Raw genomic sequence first — 19885 nt, 5'->3', positions numbered from 1 at the left:
ATTTAAAGTATTTTATATAGCCATTTAAGAGCTAAAATGTGCTGTCCACATATGTGGCCACAAAGCCCTAGGAGGTTAAAGTCAATCATTAGTTTCAAAAATGCAGATTTCTGCACAACTTGAAGAGGATTTTTTGGATAGCTGTCTTTTCTTTGCAAATAAAGTAAGCCACAGCACTGTTCAGGCCTATTGCATGCTTGTGTGTTGTTGCATAAGCGATTTGTGTTTTTGGATGTTTCTTGAATTGTGGGCTGACCAATAGCATTTGATGTTGAGGTTCCTTTTACGCTGGAGATACTGTTGCCCTAAAAAACTAAATAAAATAGTTGTGAAAAAACAAAACAAAACCTTACATATAGCGTAGGGCTGTGCAATTAATAGAAAATCCGATTTCGATTTTAGCTTTTAACAATTATGAAAAACCATTAATCGAGATAAACGATAATTAACTTAGCAGCGCGAAAGACAGCGTGCTTATGTGTGTGTGTGCACACAGAAGCATGCGGTCAGCATTCGGTCTCATTCACACACTGAGACGAGCAGAACACAAGTCATCTTAATGTGAGCACTTTAATGGTCAAATAGGTGTCAAAACATGGTGTCTAGTGATTACTTTAACTCATTAATAACACATAACCTCATTTGTGTAATGAACATACAAGTTCAGAATTAAAAGACGTGAAAGAGAAGCCATTAAAGAGAAACCGCGCGATGTTCCTGCTGCCGCCTGTTTTTATGATTGTTAATCAAACAACAAAAGGAGAAAATCCCTCACTGCTCTTGATTGAAGGACTTTTGTAGCGAAAGTGTTTTTCTTATAGTAAAGATGCTTAAAGCACAGTTTGTTTCATATTTTTATTCTATTGTATTTATTTCTCTTTCCTTTGCAGAGTGGAAAATAACTGTATATATACATTTAAGGTCAGAATTATTAGCCCTTCTGAATATTAGCAACCCTTTTCCTCCCCAATTTCTGTTTCATGGAAAGATTTTTTTTCAACTTATTTCTAAACAAAATAGTTTTAATAACTCATTTCTAATAACTGATTTCTTTTATCTTCGCTATGATGACAGCACGTAATATTAGACTATTTTCAAAATACAAGCATTCAGATTAAAGTGCGATTCAAAGACTTAATTAGGGTAAAAGTTATTGTATAACTGTAGATTCTTCTGCAGACAATTAAAAATATTTATTGCTTAAGGGGGCTAATAATATTGAACTTAAAATGGGTTTCAAAATATTTAAACCTGCTTTTATTCTAGCCAAAAAAAAAAAATAAAAAAAAAATAAAATAAGCCTTCTCCAGAAGAAAAAAAATATATTATAGGAAATGCTGTTAAAATTTCTTGCTCTGTTAAACATCATTTGGGAAATATTTATTTAAAAAAATCTTAATAAGCGCTTATAATTTTGACTTCAACTGATAATCATTTTGAATAATCGTGATTACAATTATGACCAAAAAAATCGTGATTATGATTTTTCCCAAAATCGAGCAGCCCTACTGGATGCATGTCAGTGACTGTTCAACCATTGTAAAGATCCGATGAGGATGTCGAGGAAGGCATAAGTAAACAGAGGCTGGGGAAACGCCAAGTGCTGCTGATAGAGCTGTTTCCTGATGCAGAGCGACGGGAGTACTGAATGAAGAACACACTCATTTATGCCACAGATCTGCGCTAGATTCACCGGCAAGCCATTCACTCACACTATATCAGCTTCAGATTGTATGCACATTAGGCTTTCTACATCGCTTGTTTTTTGTCTCGTTCTAATAAAATGTGTGTTTTGAAATTATGATTAGGGCTGGGAATCTTTGAGGGACTTCACGATCCGATTTCGATTCTGAGAGTCATGATTCGATTCCAAAATGGTTCTTGACCTACATTTTTCAGCTGTGCAAATACATCTTTACATTTAAACCAGAATTGTAATTTCTATAAATGTCAGGCCACAAAGAGCAATTATAAAAAACAAACAGTTCTTATTCCAAAAAAGTAGCTTTTTTATTTAAATTTTTTTTATAACATTTTAGCACAGAAATGTCTTTAAAGCAGAATTGTTTATATGAAAATGATGTTTAGAAATTATATTAGAATTACTTTTTGCTAATAGCACAGATAACTGACTTTAACATAGTAGTACACAATGCTTCGTTCATTTGCAGCACTTTCACTTTCGTCCACATTTGCAGAACAGAAGCCGTGAGAAACACATGATTCTGCTTTAGTCTGTGTCCATCATCATGTTAATGCCACCCTGTCCTCATTCTTTAGTTCCTGAGTGATTCTAAAGCCGGTCTCACACTGGACAAGAAGTAAAATGCTTTGTTTTTTAAATTCCTAACTACATTCGCTTGTCAATGCTTACTATTTTTCTGTTTAGATCACGCCCATGCAGGCCCGCACTCTCACAGTCTAATTTGAGTGCAGAATGAGGCTTAAATTCAAAAGCGCTGTATTATTGTTGTAACATAATAAATATTTTATAGATAATAAACAAAATTACCTTGGCATTTTTTTATCATAATGTTTGCTGTAATGTTGAAGGTCATGTGACCAAAAGGAAGATCTCAGCATCTCATTTCTCACAGGATGGGTTCTGTGCTCTCGTGGTCTTCCGAAAATGAAATTTGCTGTAAGGTTGTCAAAAGTATTAATTTTGGTACCGGTTGGTAGTGACATTTTAAAAACGTTCATTTCCTGCTAACATTTGACCGCTATTGAGTATTCATTGTTGCCTGTCATGAACAGTGGTGAAGAATGGTGAACCGATGACGTTCACGATTAAATACAGTCATTTCTCCAATGTTAGCTGGAAATTTACTTTTTTTTTATTTCAGTACTGATTGGTACCGAACCTAATGTTTTGACAGCCCTAGTTTATTATATATTTACTCCCAAGTTCTTTGCTCAGTGCGATGACAGATGTTTTGGACATACCAAAGTTCTCCCTCGGATCATGTTGCACAACAATGTCATTGACAACGTTTTCCCTTGGTTGTTGTTTTTATTTATTACTTGAGGTAGCGTTTTTTGCAACCCAGGCTCATTAGTCGTAGTCCCATGGTCGTTTCTGGAGACCGCGAAATGCGTGACAGGAGGTATGTATTTTTGCAGTTTTTGTTTTTGCAAATCCACAAGAGGCCGTTGTGTTTGCTTTTTTTATATTACAAATTTCTCTTGCAAGTGCCGTTCGCACCCATGCTGTTCTTGTGTAAACCCACCAGAGACCGCTGTCGAGTGACTGTCTGTCTGACTGACTGAATGGCCCACTGTGCGACTGGCCAATTGACTGACCCACCCTCCTCCTTCCCTAAACCCAACCAATTTTATCGATTGACCCACCCACCCACTTCCTTAAACCCATCCAATGATTTACAAAAGCCGTCCAGAAAAAGAAAAGCCTTTTGTCTGATTTTTACCACATTTTCAGATTTTACCATATTCTCACCCTGTTATTCACTTGTTTATTTTATTTTTTGCATTCTGTTTTTGTCTTACTTGATTTCTGTAACCACACTCTCCCAGACTCGAACCCGGTCATCGTCGTCATTGTCGACTCCTCTCTGCATCTCAAGTCCGTCGACATATATGACAAGCTAACTGGACAAACTGGTTGCAGCAAGAAAGCCCTCCACACGGAGGTAAGCCGTCAGCTGGTAAGCGCGAAAAGGAACGGCGTCATACCACTCTGTAGAGTTCGCTTTAAAAATGAAATGCAGCCATACGTACCTCCGGCTACATAATTTGCGGTCTCCACAAACATCCATGGGACTTGTTGGTTGATGAGCCTTTGTTGGTTTTTTGACTAGCGTCGGCATGTGGGATGATGACATCATTATATCACAAAATATATTTTTTGGCTGTACACATGAAAATGCTTAGGTGTCATTTTCAGATTTATTTGCTCTAAGAACAAAGAGCAGGTTCCCCAAAAGACACATCTGTCTGGACTAAACGGGACACCAATATAATACAACATATTTATATTTAAAGCTAAAGGTTTCTTCAAGTAGATGAGCCATTAGTAGCAAGTAATTATTTGTATCCATGTTTTTCTTTCTACGCCCCATGATGCTTTGTGTGAAATATGAAAGTAGCTTCAGCTAAACTGTAAATAATCTGTGAAATGTTTTTTAAAACAAAAGGTACAATAAAGTGGCATTATTCTCTTCACAGTTAATGCTGTGAATATTAAAAGAAAACGTAATAGAGTAAACAAATTGCTCTTGGTAGACCATGAACAACCCCAAAAACCTCAACCAAGTCTTTCCGCTGCTGAATATTACAGTACTGTAGAGAATACAGAAAATCATTTGGCCACAGATTTGCTTGAGATACTAATGTCAGGTTAAAATACCAAATATAATGTTGTTTTCATGACAGATAAAAAATAAAGCACAAAGCGTTTCTCAGATTTCGTTGCTTATTTGAATTCTTTATAGCACCACTTTATTATTTAAAGTGTTTTTCGCTTCTTTTGAATGAAAGTTCCCCAATTGCAACCCTTAATTTGATACACAGTCGTCACGTCCAGAAAAAAGTGGATAGCATTCATTTTAGATGTTTTGTTTGACAGATTGTAATACGATAATGAGAGCTTGTATTGTATGTAAATGTGGCTTCAGTTGATTCAGTAGGAGAACTAATTGATTCAGTCAGACTGGTTTAAATGGTTAAATCCTCACTTGGAATGATTCATCAATGGTACAGACTGTTTTAGTTTGTGCATGAATCAGACCCCATTGGTCATTCATAGATGTATATTCATGAAGATGAGCCCTCAGTAGTAAGTAATCCTGATCTTATCCATGTTTGTTTCAGTTCTTTTGAATGGAAGTTCCTTAAAGTCCACCCCATAATTTGAAACACAGACATTGTGTATGGAATAAAGGTGGATAACATTAATATGAGATGTTTTGTTTGCTGGTTTATTAATTCTTTGTTTGCATTGAGAGATTTTATTACAATAATGAGAGCTTGTATTGTATGTATTTCAGTTGATTCAGTCGGAGTACTAATTGATTCAGTCAGACCGACTCCAATGGGTAAATCCTGAGTTGTAATGATTCATCTGAAACACAGACTCTTGTAACTTGTGCATGAATTAGACTGCATTGGTCATTCATAGATGTATATTCTAGGGTTGGGCGATGTTGACCAATTTGGCATCGGACGATGTCTAATGTGAATAATCACGATGGACAATGGCATCGTCGTCGTAGGCGGGGATGGGGGTCATTGTTAAATATCAATTAATTCATAACGAATTGATTGTAGCCTACCGTTTTCACTACCTGACCCACATGGTCTTTGATTTACCCATAACCAAACCATAAAAATTACACAAAAACGACCACCTGTCAATCACTTTTTTCCACGGGACTCTGGCATGAATAATCAGAGTGATCTGTGTCGTTAGAATGGCTTTTTCCCACAGCTGGTGGAGGAGACGAGAGTTCGTTTGGAGTTTACTGTACTTTGTATTGTGATTGATAATAACTTCCTTATTTTTTATTATTATTATTATGAGGAAATAATAATAAGTACAGATGCTAGGGCTTGACCGTTTTGGTCGCATATGCGCCCGAAATTTTATTTATGCAACCGTAAAATATATTTGGAAGCATTTGGGTGAGTGCATACATTTTCACTGTTTTCACTGCAAAGTCCTCACCGCGTGCGCAGATTTAGGAGACATTTATGCAGAATGCATCTTTGCACCTAAAAACGCCAAACACAGCACTCAGCAATGGATAAACAGGGTGGGACAGGGTTTGCAGGTAACAGCGTTTGCCACTGAATCTACACATTTTAAGCGCGAGAGGTACTGTATAATCCTTTATTTAATCTTTACGATGCTGTCAGCCGTGCCAGTGGCAGCTATATGTAAAATTTAACACAGCTCATGAAAAGGCCGTTATTGCTATTAAGATGACATGCAAATAATAAGTTATATGTCAATATAAATGTGGGGCGGGGCGATGGATCGCGATGCCGGCTCAGCATCTTGAAGTTTGTCAGCCATCGGCGATGGATGATGGCATCGTCTATCGGCCCAACCCTAGTATATTTATGTAGATGAGCCCTCAGTAGTTACTAATCTTGATCTTATCCATTTTGTTCCTACAATTTATTTGCAGTTCTTTTGAATGACAGTTGCCCAAAAGGCAACATATAATTTGATAAACAGACATCACATTTAAAAAAAAAAAGTGGATAACCGGTACTGGGAAAACAGACTGGTCCGTTGTAATTTTATGTAGACTTGAAAGAGACTTTTGTTGCATTATGACAGTTGTTCTGGGTAAACATTTCGTGTTTGTCTATTTCTGTGGCAGTGTTCCTGAGAATAGGAGCTGTCCAATAAAGATAAAAAAACACAAAACACTGAAAGGGCTGCGTTAAAAGACAACCAAGCTAGAAAATTAATTTCCCAGTAACGTCTTAAGAAATCTGTTGGATTACATGAGACTGCTTTGATTTGCAATTATCTGGGATTCATAGAGATTCATCCACATGTTTGCCTTCATACAGCATTTCTCCAGTCTGCTTGAGCACGGTTCATATGTTGTGTTTAATGGTGTAAGTGAAAGTGGGCGGACGGGCACTGTTGTGTTTCCGTGAACGGCTACAAATGCCTATGTATATAGATATGATCCGCCTCCGTCCCCCAAGGGCCCCCAAGCCATGTGTCTCTCTCTCTCTCTCCAGCGTGGCGTCACGGGCAGCCTGTGTGTCAGAGAACAGCTGTGGGCCGTATGGCAGCACAACACCCCCGCATTCCTGCCCTGCGAGCCAGTTTTCATTTGGAGCTGACAGCTTCATTGGGCTTCTTTGTCCCCGGGAGGCCCCCGGGTGGATGACTGTTGTTGTCTTTACCCAGGGAGCTCTGTTTCTGTGGCTTTGCAGGCCTCTCCACAAAGTTTGTATTTTGAGCCGCTTCCATTTTTTAATATGATGAAACCTGCGACAACATGCGAAGCGACGTGATTCTAGAGTCAAGGAATTTGGCTGTCTGCACCAAACGCAACGCGACTGAAACATTTAAATACCAGCTATTCATTTAAATATGACTAACTTTCATTTTTATTACTGACTTTTCATTTTCGTTTGCTAGTTACTTTTTTTTCAAGATCTGAGGTAATCGATCTGCTGCTGCTTTCAGTAGTATGGCAGTAAATGTCATGTTAAATGGCATAAATCACATTGGTAGCATTTAATGATGCAAATTTGTGCATTTCGGGCATCTGGTGCGCTTAAAAACTGATTTTGGCAAATCAGTTGAATTAAAAAATGTGAACTTTGGTGGATTTTCATGCCACGTTAAATAATCTTCATAATTAAATTAATAATCAAATTAATAATCAATCTATTTCGAGGGACTTCCATTTTTTAATATACTGAAATCTTAACTACATGCGATGCAGCGCAGTTTCAGAGACACCAAACTGTCTGCACCAAATGCAATGTGACAAAAACAAGTCAATACCAGCAATTCATTTAAACATCAGCCACATCACTCCAAACAAAATGGTATGGGTTAGAATCTGATTACTACATATCAAACCAATTCAACATCATTAAAAGTACATAGGCTGAGTACTGATGTTGTTAGTTTGCAAGTGACTGACCTTTATTTTAAAACCATTTGCTAGTTATTTTCGAGATCTGAGGTAAACTGTCTGCTGCTTTTAGTAGTATGGCAATAAATGTAATGTAAAATGGTTTTCAAACGAACATCTATAGCATTTATTGACTTGAACGACCTAAATTGAGCCTTTTGGTCGTTTGAGGTGCTTAGCGCAGGATTTGTGTGAATTGCTCAAGTTGAAAAATCTGAACTTTGGCGAATATTTCTGGCCACTTCCATTTTTTTTATATGCTGAAACCTAACTACAAGTGACACGGCACAATCACAGAGAGAAGCAGTTTGGCTGTGCACCAAACGCAATGCGACAGAAACATTTAAATACCAACCATTCATTTAACTATCAGCCATACTACTCTCAATAATATGGTAAGGCTTAGAATTCAATTAATACATATTAAAAAAATTTAACATCATTAAAAGAAAATAGGCTGTGTAATGATGTTCATTTTCTAACGGTTTGCTATAGTTATTTTATTTTCAAGATCCGAGGTAAATGATCTGCTGCTGCTTTCAGTAGTATGGCAACAAATGTCATGTAAAATGGTGTTCAAACTCACATTGGTAGCATTTAATGACATAAATGATAGATAATTATAATTAATATATACGTACATAATTAAGCATTTTGGGCGTTTAAGGCGTTTAGCGTGTGATTCACACGAATCGCTTTAATTGAAAAATCTGAACTTTGGCAGATATTCACACCGCATTAACCAATCTCTATAATTGTATTTCAAGTTGCTTCCATTTTTTTATATTGTGAAACCTAACTACATGTGATGCAACTTGATTCCAGAGACAAGCAGTTTGGCTCAAACACAACGCGATAAAACACAACACAACAGTAAGATTTAAATACCAGCCATTTACTTAAGAATCAGCCACATCACTGCCAACAAAATGGGAAGGGTTACAATCTAATTACTACATATTAAATCAATTCAACATCATTAAAAGTACACAGGCTGAGTACTGATGTTGTTGGTTTGCACTGAGTGACTGACTTTCATTTTCAAACAGTTTGCTAGATATTTTATTTTCAAGATCTGAGGCAAAAGATCTGCGCTTAATACATAAATCACTCAAATTTTGGCAAATATTTGCACCAATCTCCACAAAGTTATTGCTAACCAATCTCCACAAAGTTTGTATATTGAGCCGCTTTTTTTTATATGCTGAAACCGGATGATTTTTGTGATGTGGACTTCATTAAAGGTCACATTTGGGCACAGATATAAATAATGTATTAAAGTCGCCATGAAACAAAAGTTAAGATTGTCGACTTGAAATGATCCTGAAATTAAAAAAATAATGTAAGCCGGTGCCAGTTATACTACTTAAATCTGAGGGCAAATTCGTTCTTATAAAATAATGAAGTGCCCAGATGCATTGTTTAGAACAAGCACTACTAAATACAAAAATAAGAAGAGTACATTGTGATTTCATTTTGAATTTAAGAGTAATTGTGTTCACTAGTAGAAGGAATCAAAGGACTAGACAAACTTTTTCAAGGAGCATGATGTATAGACAAAAAATTGGCCTATAGTTCCTCTGAGATATGAAAGCTAATTATAATACAGTATATATTGTAGTTAGAGACTATATTTGGGACATAGGCAAAATACATCCCATAATTTTGAGAACTAGTCCTCCAAGTGAAAAGTATTTTAGCGTTACAATAAAGAAATATAGATGTAGTAAAGTTCGTTGTTGTTGAGGGAAGAAGAAGATAGGGTCGGGGATTCAGGTTAACAAATTAAGTTTTATGAATTTTTTTTTGTTTTATTAAATTTAGAATGCCACTACACATGTAGCAGTGTGTGTGTGTGTGCGTGTGTGTGTGCGTGCATGCTCTCTCTTCTCCCGACTGCTCCTCTCGTTCCCCTTAAAAAGGGAGTCTCTCCGGCCCAATCACTAGAAAGACAGGTGTTATTTATCATTTCTGATTGACCTGCTGATTAGCCACCGGGCTCCTAGCATGCTCTCCCCCTTTATTGGGTGTTCGATCACGCTTACCTCTCCACAATAGAAAAATAATATAAAATACAATGAATATACTGCAGAATTGCATCAATTGTTTTTTTTTTTTTTACTCGGAAAATGCCATTGAGGCAAGTTATACACCTAATTGCTAATTCTTCATAACATAAAAAAAAATAAATAAATAAAATAAAATATATATATATATATATATATATACACACACACAACATAATAATTATTTACATATAATTGCTATAAGGCGAAAGCAATGATCTATTTGTGTAAACACTGATATTTTGTTTTTACACTACTAAAAACTTTTACATTACTTTCTAATTTTAAGCGAACAGATAAATCATTCCACATGTTGGGTCCCTTGACAGAGAAAACAGATTGACCAAAGGGTGTCTTACACTTTGGAACAAGACATCAGCAGTGAGCATCATTACATCATTTGTGCTAACCTGTGGAAATTCGCCTCTTTTTACGTATTTATGTCTACTTTGTACGATTTGCTTGAAAACTTAAATTCACATTTGGTGTTAACCCAAGATTAGTTTATTGTGAATTTGTGTAAATGTGTAAGGTATATAAACAATTTCTACATGTAATTGAATTCAATTCATCTTTATTTCTATATTGCTTTTAAAATGTAGATTGTATCAAAGCAGTTTAACATAAAAGTTTTAGTAAATTGAAACTGTCAGTCCAGTTTTCCAATGTTTACCAATTAACTTCAGAAGAGTTAAGTAATCAATATTAGGTGGAATAATTCACATTTTTGATCAACCATTTAAAAATGTTATTTTGACCAATTTTCTGCATTAATTGCTAGAAATTACAGTATTTTAGTTTGAAACTTGGAAATGTCATCAGACCTTTATTAGAATAAAAGTAATATTAAAATGTCATTTTGTTTTATATGTATATTTAATAGTTTTAGCATTGCAATACATTGAACTTGCTTTATGCATGTCATGAGCTCATTCACAATGCTCTGCCACAGCTTTGACTAAAATAAATTTTCAGTCAAATATGAAACATGAGTTGTTTATTGGCGCTGTTTATTTTGGCTGTTGTGCTGTTTTGCCATTCTCTGGTGATTTATCCCCCTTTGGAGCAGGAATGTCCAGGAATGTTCCACACCCAAATTCAGACCACAGTCTCTACCACAAGCAATATTAAATCTGGACAGTTATAGGAATCAGAAAGTGTTGTCTGGTTCTGATTAAGGCAGGGTTTTTTTTTCTTGGTAGAGAGTGAGGACTAAAGACAATTTCACTGTACAGAACCGTTTCCCAAGATTCCTTAATTTAGGAATTGCTTATCCGCGTGTATTTGCTTAAAGTTCACTTGGTCAACTTGTAGATGACTGTTTTTATATATTTATTTCTTTTTTCTTTTTTTTTTTTTTAAAGGGCACATATTTGACCCTTTTTACAAGATGTAAGACAAGCCTTTGGTGTCTCCAGAATGTGTCTGTAAAGTTTCAGGTCAAAATACTCATCAGAAATTTATTATAGCCTCCAGAATCTGCCCATTTTGGTGTTTGCGTACCTTGTAGATGTTTATTGTAGCCTGTGGCTTTAAATGCAAATGAGCTGCTTCACCTCACCCAGCACTCCTTTGTCAGATAAACAGCAGTCAGTGATAGAGACAGACTCAGATGGAGCTGAAATACAGCTCATTAGTCAAAAACACGAAGTACGTTTATTTCATGTATTTTTGGTGGACTTTAGTCAAGCGTTTCTAAAACGATGAGTCACACACAAAAACTATTTGCAGTACACACACATATTACCGTTTACTGACGACATGCGGCCGTGGTGATTATATTGGTTAAGAATTTCATAGTGATTTTACTGTCTTTATCACAAACATGCTTTGTTTTAAAAATGTTTTAGCCTTATATAACTTATAAAAATCAAAGAAAGTTGGAACAGATATTTTATTTTAATCCCAGTTTATTTACAAAAAATTCTGTGGACATGTGTATACATCACGTTGTGGTGGGCCTCAAAATCACTGGGAAGTCCTATTTTAATGTCAGGAAATTTTTAAAAAGACACTTGTTGTGTTTATATCACTCCAGTATGACTGTGGACACACTATACATACACACAGTTCTGTCCAAACAGCTTACAACAGTTGAATTTCAGCATAGGTGCCCTTTAATGGAAAGCATTCGTAAATTGCCAGTCAATGGCTAACAACACTGTGTCCTAACTGTATGTAATGCGACAAGAGACAAGCCATTTGGCTGTCTGCACTAAACACAACACAACATTTAAATGCTGTAGCCATTCATTTAAACATCAGCCACAGCCCTCCCAACAAAATGAGTGACTGACTTTCATTTTCAAACCGTTTGCTAGTTATTTTATTTTCAAGATCTGAGGTCAGGCTTTCAGTAGTATGGCAATAAATGCCATGTAAACCTGTGTTCAAACTCATACAATGATTTGTATCTGATGTGATCATTGTCTTTGTAGTAGGCTTGGGCTGTAATATAGTAATATGGTATACAGTGGAATCTAAAAATAGCAACGGTATCAGTTTCAATATCGTTATACTGTCTGAAAAACAATGCACTTACAGTATATAGGAGACAAGCATTAAATACGAAATATTATTTATTTAAATGCCTAAAAATGAGTATGCGTGATTGTCATCACAGGACAGTGTGGAGGAGAGAGAGAGAGAGGTGAGGTAAGATGGCGAGTCGCGCACCAAGTGACCTGGTCTCAAAAAAGAACACGACCACTGCAGTTTGGCAGTATCTCTAATACTAACAAGACAATTTGCAAATTGCGCAACAAATTGGTGACCGCGAACCAAAGGTCCCATATACAGTGTTGTCAAATGTGTGGGTCCTGTAAGGGCCGGGGCTGCAGTTTGTGGGCTCTATTTTGACGGTCCATGCGCAGAGCGCAAAACGCAGGGCGCAAACGCTTTCAGGGCGTGCCAGAACGGATTTTTGCTAATTTACGGACGGGAAAATCCACTTTGCGCAATGGCGCATGGTCTAAAAGTGTTGAGTTTATTTTTTTTAATGAGTTAAAGGTGTGTTTTGAGAATAAACCAATTAGAGTCTCATCTCCCATTCCCTTTAAGAGCCAGCTGCGTCGTGCCATAAGCGCATTTCCTATTTACAGGCCGTAAAGTAAGTCTAAGTGGAAAAACTGAGCATTTCACTAGCAAACAGTTAAAAGTTTTTTTTTTTTAACAAAAAACTGTTAAACAGAGCATCTACTGAGTGAGAATGAGAGATAATGGATCACTTTCACTTTCACTCGTAGATAGGGAAACCTTTGCGCACAGACAAACCTTTGCGTTTGTTAAGCACAAATATTTGTTTTAAAACTATTTCTAAATTCAGTTCTAATTTCCAGCAACCGAATAAATGAACAATAATGACCAAGTGTGATCAAAAACCTGAGTTATATCCTAAAACACATGCTGTGCCCCATATGGTCTAAAACCTGACAGGTGGGCAAATCTAAGCTAGTTTTTAATAAAACAAAACAAAAAGCTTCCCGAGATGAAGAAGACATAAAAGCAGTGGTTTTTCATATTTATGTAGGCTAGAAAATAATATGTTTTGTAATATTTTAATCCTTTGTTTATATCCTATACCTATTCTTATTATATCCTATATATATCCTTAATATTTAATTTTTTTCATAAGTAAAGATATTTGCCTATTGCACTCTTGTGCGTATTAAGCAGTGCGTAAGCGAGGCGCAACTCTGCGCTGGAGTTTAGACCGGGTTTGTTTTGGTCTAATGAAAAATCTATTTTAGTTTCTCAAAATAGCAACGCGCCAGCGGTCCGCCTCAGAACGCCTTACTTTTTAGACCAGAACGCCTTTGGGCGCACATATGAGCGCTAATGCATTTGCTATTTAAACAGTGTAGCGCAACCCCTCAAAACGACTCTTGCGCCAAGCTGAAACTAGCAAACAAGTATTGCGCCGCGCCTTGCGCCACATTGCGCCGGGTGTATGATAGGCCCCTGTGTGTGTGTGTGTGTGTGTGTATGCGTGGGCGTGCGTGCGTGCGTGCATGCGTGTGGAGTGGAAGAGACAGAAATAAGGAGTGGTTTTTCAGTGATGTTACCTCTTTGGTGACTGATTTTATTGAACCACATGGAAAGTAATAAATGGTTAGATCAAGTCTGAGCCTTACATCATAATTTTTTTTATTATGCGCGGTAATACCGTAAACCGAGGTAAAATAGGGAGGTGGTTTGACGGTCTCAAAATTTGAATACCGCCCAAGCCTACTTTGTAGTTTATGCTGTTGTTTTGTCCCAATATTGCCATCTAAAATAGAAATTGTATGCATCACCATTGCAGCAGTATTTAGTGCAAGTTGCTGCTACTTTGCTTAATGGTCAGTGCAGAGAGTGACTGTATTATCATTTATAACATTATTTGTTGAGCATATAATTTCATAACATACAACTGTAAAAAAACAAAAGCTTACCCATGTCATTACTTCACCCGTATGAAGAGCAAAAGTCCAGCATCTTCAGATTGGCTTTGGTCTTGACTAATTGCTAATGACTTTAATGGTGGGGGCACTGTACCAATATGGCAGCAGTACTGACGCATGATCAGGGCCTACAGTATGTGCGATATCTAGTGTATATATCAATGGTTTAATGCGCTTATTCTTAACTACACTCACTGGCAGACAAAACAAAACAAAATGCTATTGGCTGTTTTTTTAAAAAGGGAAGGAGCTACTCTTTATCCCGCCCTAACTTCATGCTTAACTTAAATTTATGTCACAAATTGTACAAAAATGTGCACTCCAAAGCACTTCACAGGACTTTTAACTTGACGTATGTGATCATCAGCAGGCCCAGGTGAAGGCTAAATAAAATGGTAACGCTATAAAGAACTCGGCAAATCCTTCAGGAAGAGGTGTGAGGTATTACGACTGAGCTTTACTTGTATTGGATTGAAGTAAACAGTGTAAATAGTCATTAGGCAAGGAGCCAAAGCTGAGTGCTTTCGTCTCACTTGCAGCTTATGCTGAGGTGGGGTGTGTTTGAAGGGATGGACGCCTCTGTCAGAGAGATGAGTGTGTGTGTTAAAGAGCAGCTACGGTTAACAAGACTGGAGCTGATAATCTTGTGATCTTACCAGCGTCACTGAGAGTCAGAGGGCAAAGTTCAGCTTTGACTGCTGAGTATCTGGAGGCCTGTGTCAGGACCTGCCATTGATCTTAATGGGATTTTGAAGAAAGCCACAGTTATTGGTATTCTATTATAGGACGATAATATTCATACAGGGTTCCTTCCCATGGTCATAGAGTTTTCTGGGATATCTTGGAATATTAAAAGTCTATTCTATTTTAGACATTGAAAGGTAGGGATTTTTTTATGTTTGTTTTGCTCGAGTCATGGAATTTATTTTTAGGGCTGGGCGATATTGCAAAAAAAAGAAAAAAAAAGAAAACCACAACACTAATGTTTCATATTATTCAATATTGATAAATATTGAATTTATTTAACAATACATCTAGGAATATGGCGGTTCATTCCACTGTGGCGACCCCAGGTTAATAAAGGGACTAAGCCGAAAAGAAAATGAATGAATGAATGAATGAATGAATGAATGAATGAATGCATTTAGGAATATTAGGATTTTTTGTTGTTATTTAACCACTTTTTTAATTTACCAACATTACTAAAGTAAATAGTTTTAATACACAAAAACTAAAAAATGACTATTACCCCTATGCTAAAAAAAAAAAAAATCTTTCAGATGTGGATCTAGTGGCTGGGATGCACAAGAAAAGAAACAAAAAAGCCCCTCTGGCAACATCCTTACATCCTTTTTTATTTACATTTTCCTCACTGCTGCTATACGGCACTCATTTTCGCAAACCAAAAGGTATTCGGAAAAGTTCAGATGTTTTTTTTTTAACTAGGTGTACCTGGAAAATGTACGTTTGTCACGTGTGGGCGCCGCTTGCACAACATGTGCATGTCGTGCAAATAACACGCCTGAAACTTCATACCTAACCTTTTTTTATTGTTATTGACAATAGTGTTTGGTCAGTAAATATCGATTCTGATTTTATCAACCAGCCATAGTCATCTTAAATTTTACTTACTACTAGTAATTTTTTTGTAGTTTTATTCATTTATTGTTTGCCTTTTGGTATGTTTAGGCTATATGCAAATATATATATAAAGGAAATCTGCATCAATAAAAAATGGCAAGCTTCTTAAGCTTTTTAATTATAAGTCATTAAGATTTCAGCTTTTTAGAACCCTGTTAATATCTTCAAATATTTAATAAATCCAACAAATAAAAAAATATAAATCTAAAATAATATTTTTTTATAAGTAAAATTGTAATATTCTTGTTGACTCATTTTTATTATAGAGTATTAATATTACAATATTGTGACATTGCTTTTTTTGAAAGTCTTATTTAGGATATGCCACACTTGGTTAATTTCATGTTAGACATGAGAAAATAATAATGATCAATACATTTGTTCTCTTACTCATTCACTAAGTAAAACAATAATTATTTCACATTTTATGTAAAAAAAAAACGATAAAGTAATAACTTTGTACAATTATATTAATTTACGTATCTAAAATGTCATTTAGGTCATTTATTTTTATTGCAGTTAATGTTTTATTGTATTTCTTTTTTGAAAGTAATTTATAAGTCATGTTTGATGTGGCAAAGCTAATAAATTATTATTACTTGTTGGTAGATAAATAGAAAATTTGAAAAGATGAATAAATTATGATATTTGAGTCTTAAAGTATACTGTCTACTATTTTGAGCTCTATTTTGTTTGAATTTTGGTTAAATTGTCCATTCAGTTTAATTAAAAAAACTGCAGTCCAGTAGTCTCATTTATAAAACTTTGCATAGAAACCACTAAATGCATTGAAGCCCTATTTGGACAATGAAAACAGCCGAAGAAACACAGAAAGTCATGAAATGGCCTCCACAGAATCCAGACCTGAATATTATAGAGGTTTTATGAGATCACCTGGACAAAAAAGAAAGATATGACACTCCAAACCTAACGAAGAACTCTGGAAAGGCCATCAAAGCTGGTGTTGTGCTTGGAACTTTTGTGCAGTGTGTGTATATATATATATATATATATGTGTGTGTGTGTATATATATATATATATGTGTGTGTGTGTATATATATATATAGATCGAGAGAGAGAGAGGGAGAGAACTTATGGCCCATTTGATTTAAAACTTAGTCTACCAAACAGCTGCGCACATTCTTCAGTCAAGTTTGTATTTATAGATGCTTTGCATGGGAAGTAGCATACGTACATTTCCACCCCCATTTTGTGCATACACCCTGTTAATAAAGGAGACCCCTGAACTGGCAATGGAGCACAATTTCTTGAAAGCCAATACTATTAAAACATTTTTCAACCCTAATCATAATTGAGCTCATTCTCATTCTGCACGCATGAGCCAAACGGGGCAGATCTGATGAAGGAGTAATGTCTCGGCCGGGTCCTGTGAGGTCATGGCCCAGTGAGCGAAACATAACCTCAATCAGAAGCAGTGACGTCGGTGGTCTGATGAGGTCAGTTGGGGGTCTGGAAACGACTCTCAAACATCTGACTGGCTCATCCATCTCTTACTGGATTATAAATAATAATCCCTGAGCATCATTAACCTCAAAACAAACAAACAACTTTTGTACGTCAGCAAAACAGTTGCTTTTTTGGGCAGGGTTTTTGTTCTTCATACTTGGATAACTGAGTTGGTGGGATTAATTGTTGACATTTTCTTTGGGCATCCAGACGTGTAATTTGTATTATTGTATGAGGATCCATAGGATTAAACCAGCTCTGGAACAGGTTTATTTAATGTAAACAGTACATTTCATTGCCGCTTCATAAGACGTTAATGCTTAAATCCATTCAACACCCTATTTAATGTCACGCAAGTTCATTTAATTCTCATAATGCTTTCAAAGTGTGCATATGTCTTTCGATGTGTGGGTCCATTTAGACCTAAAGAATTGATGTCATATTTGCTACTCTCTACTAAACCAATAGCCATTTAGACCCAATTCCAATTCTACCCCTTAGCACCTCTCCTTACTCCTACTCCTCGTTTTGTGTGTTAATGTGAAGGGATGTCATAATTCTCTTTTAGCTTAAAGGCATAGGGCTAAGGAGAAGGCTAGATAGCTCTTGAAACTAAGATTTTTCAGAACCACACTCGAAACCAAGGGGTATGAAAATTTCCCAGAATACACCATCTACAATAACAGCTGCTGCACTAGGAATTTAGGAGATGCACAAATTATTATTATTATTTTGTCATTATTATGAATTTTTACAACAAACAAGCATGTGTATTAATACATTCATAGCAGCGTTCGTGTTTTACAGTCAGGCATTTTTTTTTTTTTAAATGCAACAACAAAAAACCCCACTAAATTTGGCTAAAATCTATAATCCATAATAGGGTTGGGCCGATAGACGATGTCATCCTCCATCGCCGATGGCCAACAGACACGATGCTGAGCCTGCATTGCCGATCCTCCACCCAGTCGCAAACCCGCTCGCGAAAAATACACACTCAGGCCCTGTTTACACTAATATGATGCCATCGTCCACCGCAATGTTTCACATTAGACATTGCCAAATTGGTCGACATCGCCCAACCCTAATCCATATTATAAACTCATGTATAGAAGTCCCACGACATTCTGTCACTCGATGACTCTCGAATACCCCGTCAGAAAAGTCTGGTGGCTGGGAATGGGCTTTTTTACGGTGTCTGTTATAACGCAAATGTTGTTTTTGTGTGTTTACATATATGAATATGGCCTCGGTGTAAATGTGCAGTATAGTTACGGTCTTTTTGCCACATTAGATCGTTATGATAACATAATATATGCCTTCAGTGATTTCCTGAGGATAAAAACCAAAAAATAACACAACTGGATTAACTACAGCAGTCACAATCGTTGTTCTCATATGAAGCAAGAGATCGCAATGACAAATGATGAAGTGTGCAGGTGCTGTAGTGCTGTCCCATTTTATAGGGGTAAATCCCCTTCACATTCTGTTTCGAGGGGCTAGGAGAAGGGGAAGGGGTTGGGGTGCAAAAATAGCATTGAGATTGGGCCTTAGTCATAATCAATTTTTCAGGAAAACATTTTTTTTCTTTTGGGTCAAAATATTTTTGTTTATTAAAATACCAAATACTCTGGATTACTAAATAAAAAGCTAGTTATACATTGTATGAGTCATAATGGATTTATCAATCAACCATTCCCCTCTCCAAAATTTTTTTTTTCAAAATCTTACTGATTTTTGTTTTTAAAAAGTCATATTTGTAACCCTGGACTGCTGAACCAATAACCATTTCTACATTGTATAGGTCCTAATCGATTTATCGTCTTTTTCCAAAAATTATTGCTTTTTTTTTTGTCTTATAAATTTATTAATTTTCATTTTTTTGACTAAACCAAAAGTACCACGGTATAATTTATAATCGATTTATTTATAAAAAAAAAAGATCTTTATTTTTTCTGTCAATCTTTGATTTTTAGATTCTTTTCAATTTTTCTTTTATGCCAAAAATCATTAGCAAATTAAATAAAGATCATGTTCCTTTAAGACATTTTGTATATTTCGTACTGTAAATTGATTAAAATAGCACCTAATTATTGATTCACATTATTCACCCCTAAGAACTTGATTCAGACATCTTTGAAGGTGAATTGCTATTTTTGTTTATTTATTATTTTTTAACTGTTAGAGTAAACATTTTGAAATTAGTTTTATCTCTGAAACATAGTCTCATTTTAACAAACCAGGCATAAATTGAAAGCTTGTTTATCAGCTTTCAGATGGTGTTTAAATTAATTACAAATTCAGTTTATTTATGGTCCAGTCACATTTTATCATCCATTAAAATGACAATCATATTTATTCAATCAATCATATTCCTGGCGACGCAGTGGCACAGTAGGTAGTGCTGTCACCTCACAGCAAGACGGTCGCTGGTTCGAGCACCGGCTGGGTCAGTTGGCGTTTCTGTGTGGAGTTTGCATCTTCTCCCTGTGTTCGCGTGGGTTTCCTCCAGGTGCTGTGATTTCCCCCACAGTCCAGGTACAGGTGAATTGTGTTGGCTAAATTGTCCATAGTGTATGAGTGTGAATGAGTGTGTATGGATGTTTCCCAGAGATGGGTTGCAGCTGGAAGGGCATC

The 19885-nt window shown here is 36.1% G+C and overlaps 1 protein-coding gene and 1 long non-coding RNA gene across 5 annotated transcripts in view; both read left to right on the top strand.

Moving 5' to 3' along the window:
• The window catches only part of LOC141376201 (uncharacterized), a 3615-nt gene extending 219 nt beyond the window's left edge, over positions 1 to 3396 (top strand). Inside the window, exons 1-3 of the long non-coding RNA XR_015499868.1 lie at positions 1 to 206; positions 277 to 498; positions 544 to 3396. The exon at positions 1 to 206 is cut by the window's left edge and continues 219 nt beyond it. This is a non-coding gene — a long non-coding RNA (uncharacterized LOC141376201). The remainder of the gene's footprint in view (positions 207 to 276; positions 499 to 543) is intronic.
• The window catches only part of hdac4 (histone deacetylase 4), a 399635-nt gene that overhangs the window by 73411 nt on the left and 306339 nt on the right, over positions 1 to 19885 (top strand). The window lies entirely within an intron of this gene.

This window comes from Danio rerio, chromosome 9 (assembly GCF_052040795.2).
Source record: "Danio rerio strain M-AB ecotype USA chromosome 9, GRCz13ab, whole genome shotgun sequence".
Taxonomy (NCBI): Eukaryota; Metazoa; Chordata; class Actinopteri; order Cypriniformes; family Danionidae; genus Danio; species Danio rerio.
Note: the sequence above shows the minus strand (reverse complement) of the source record. Positions and strands in the feature narration are given on the sequence as shown.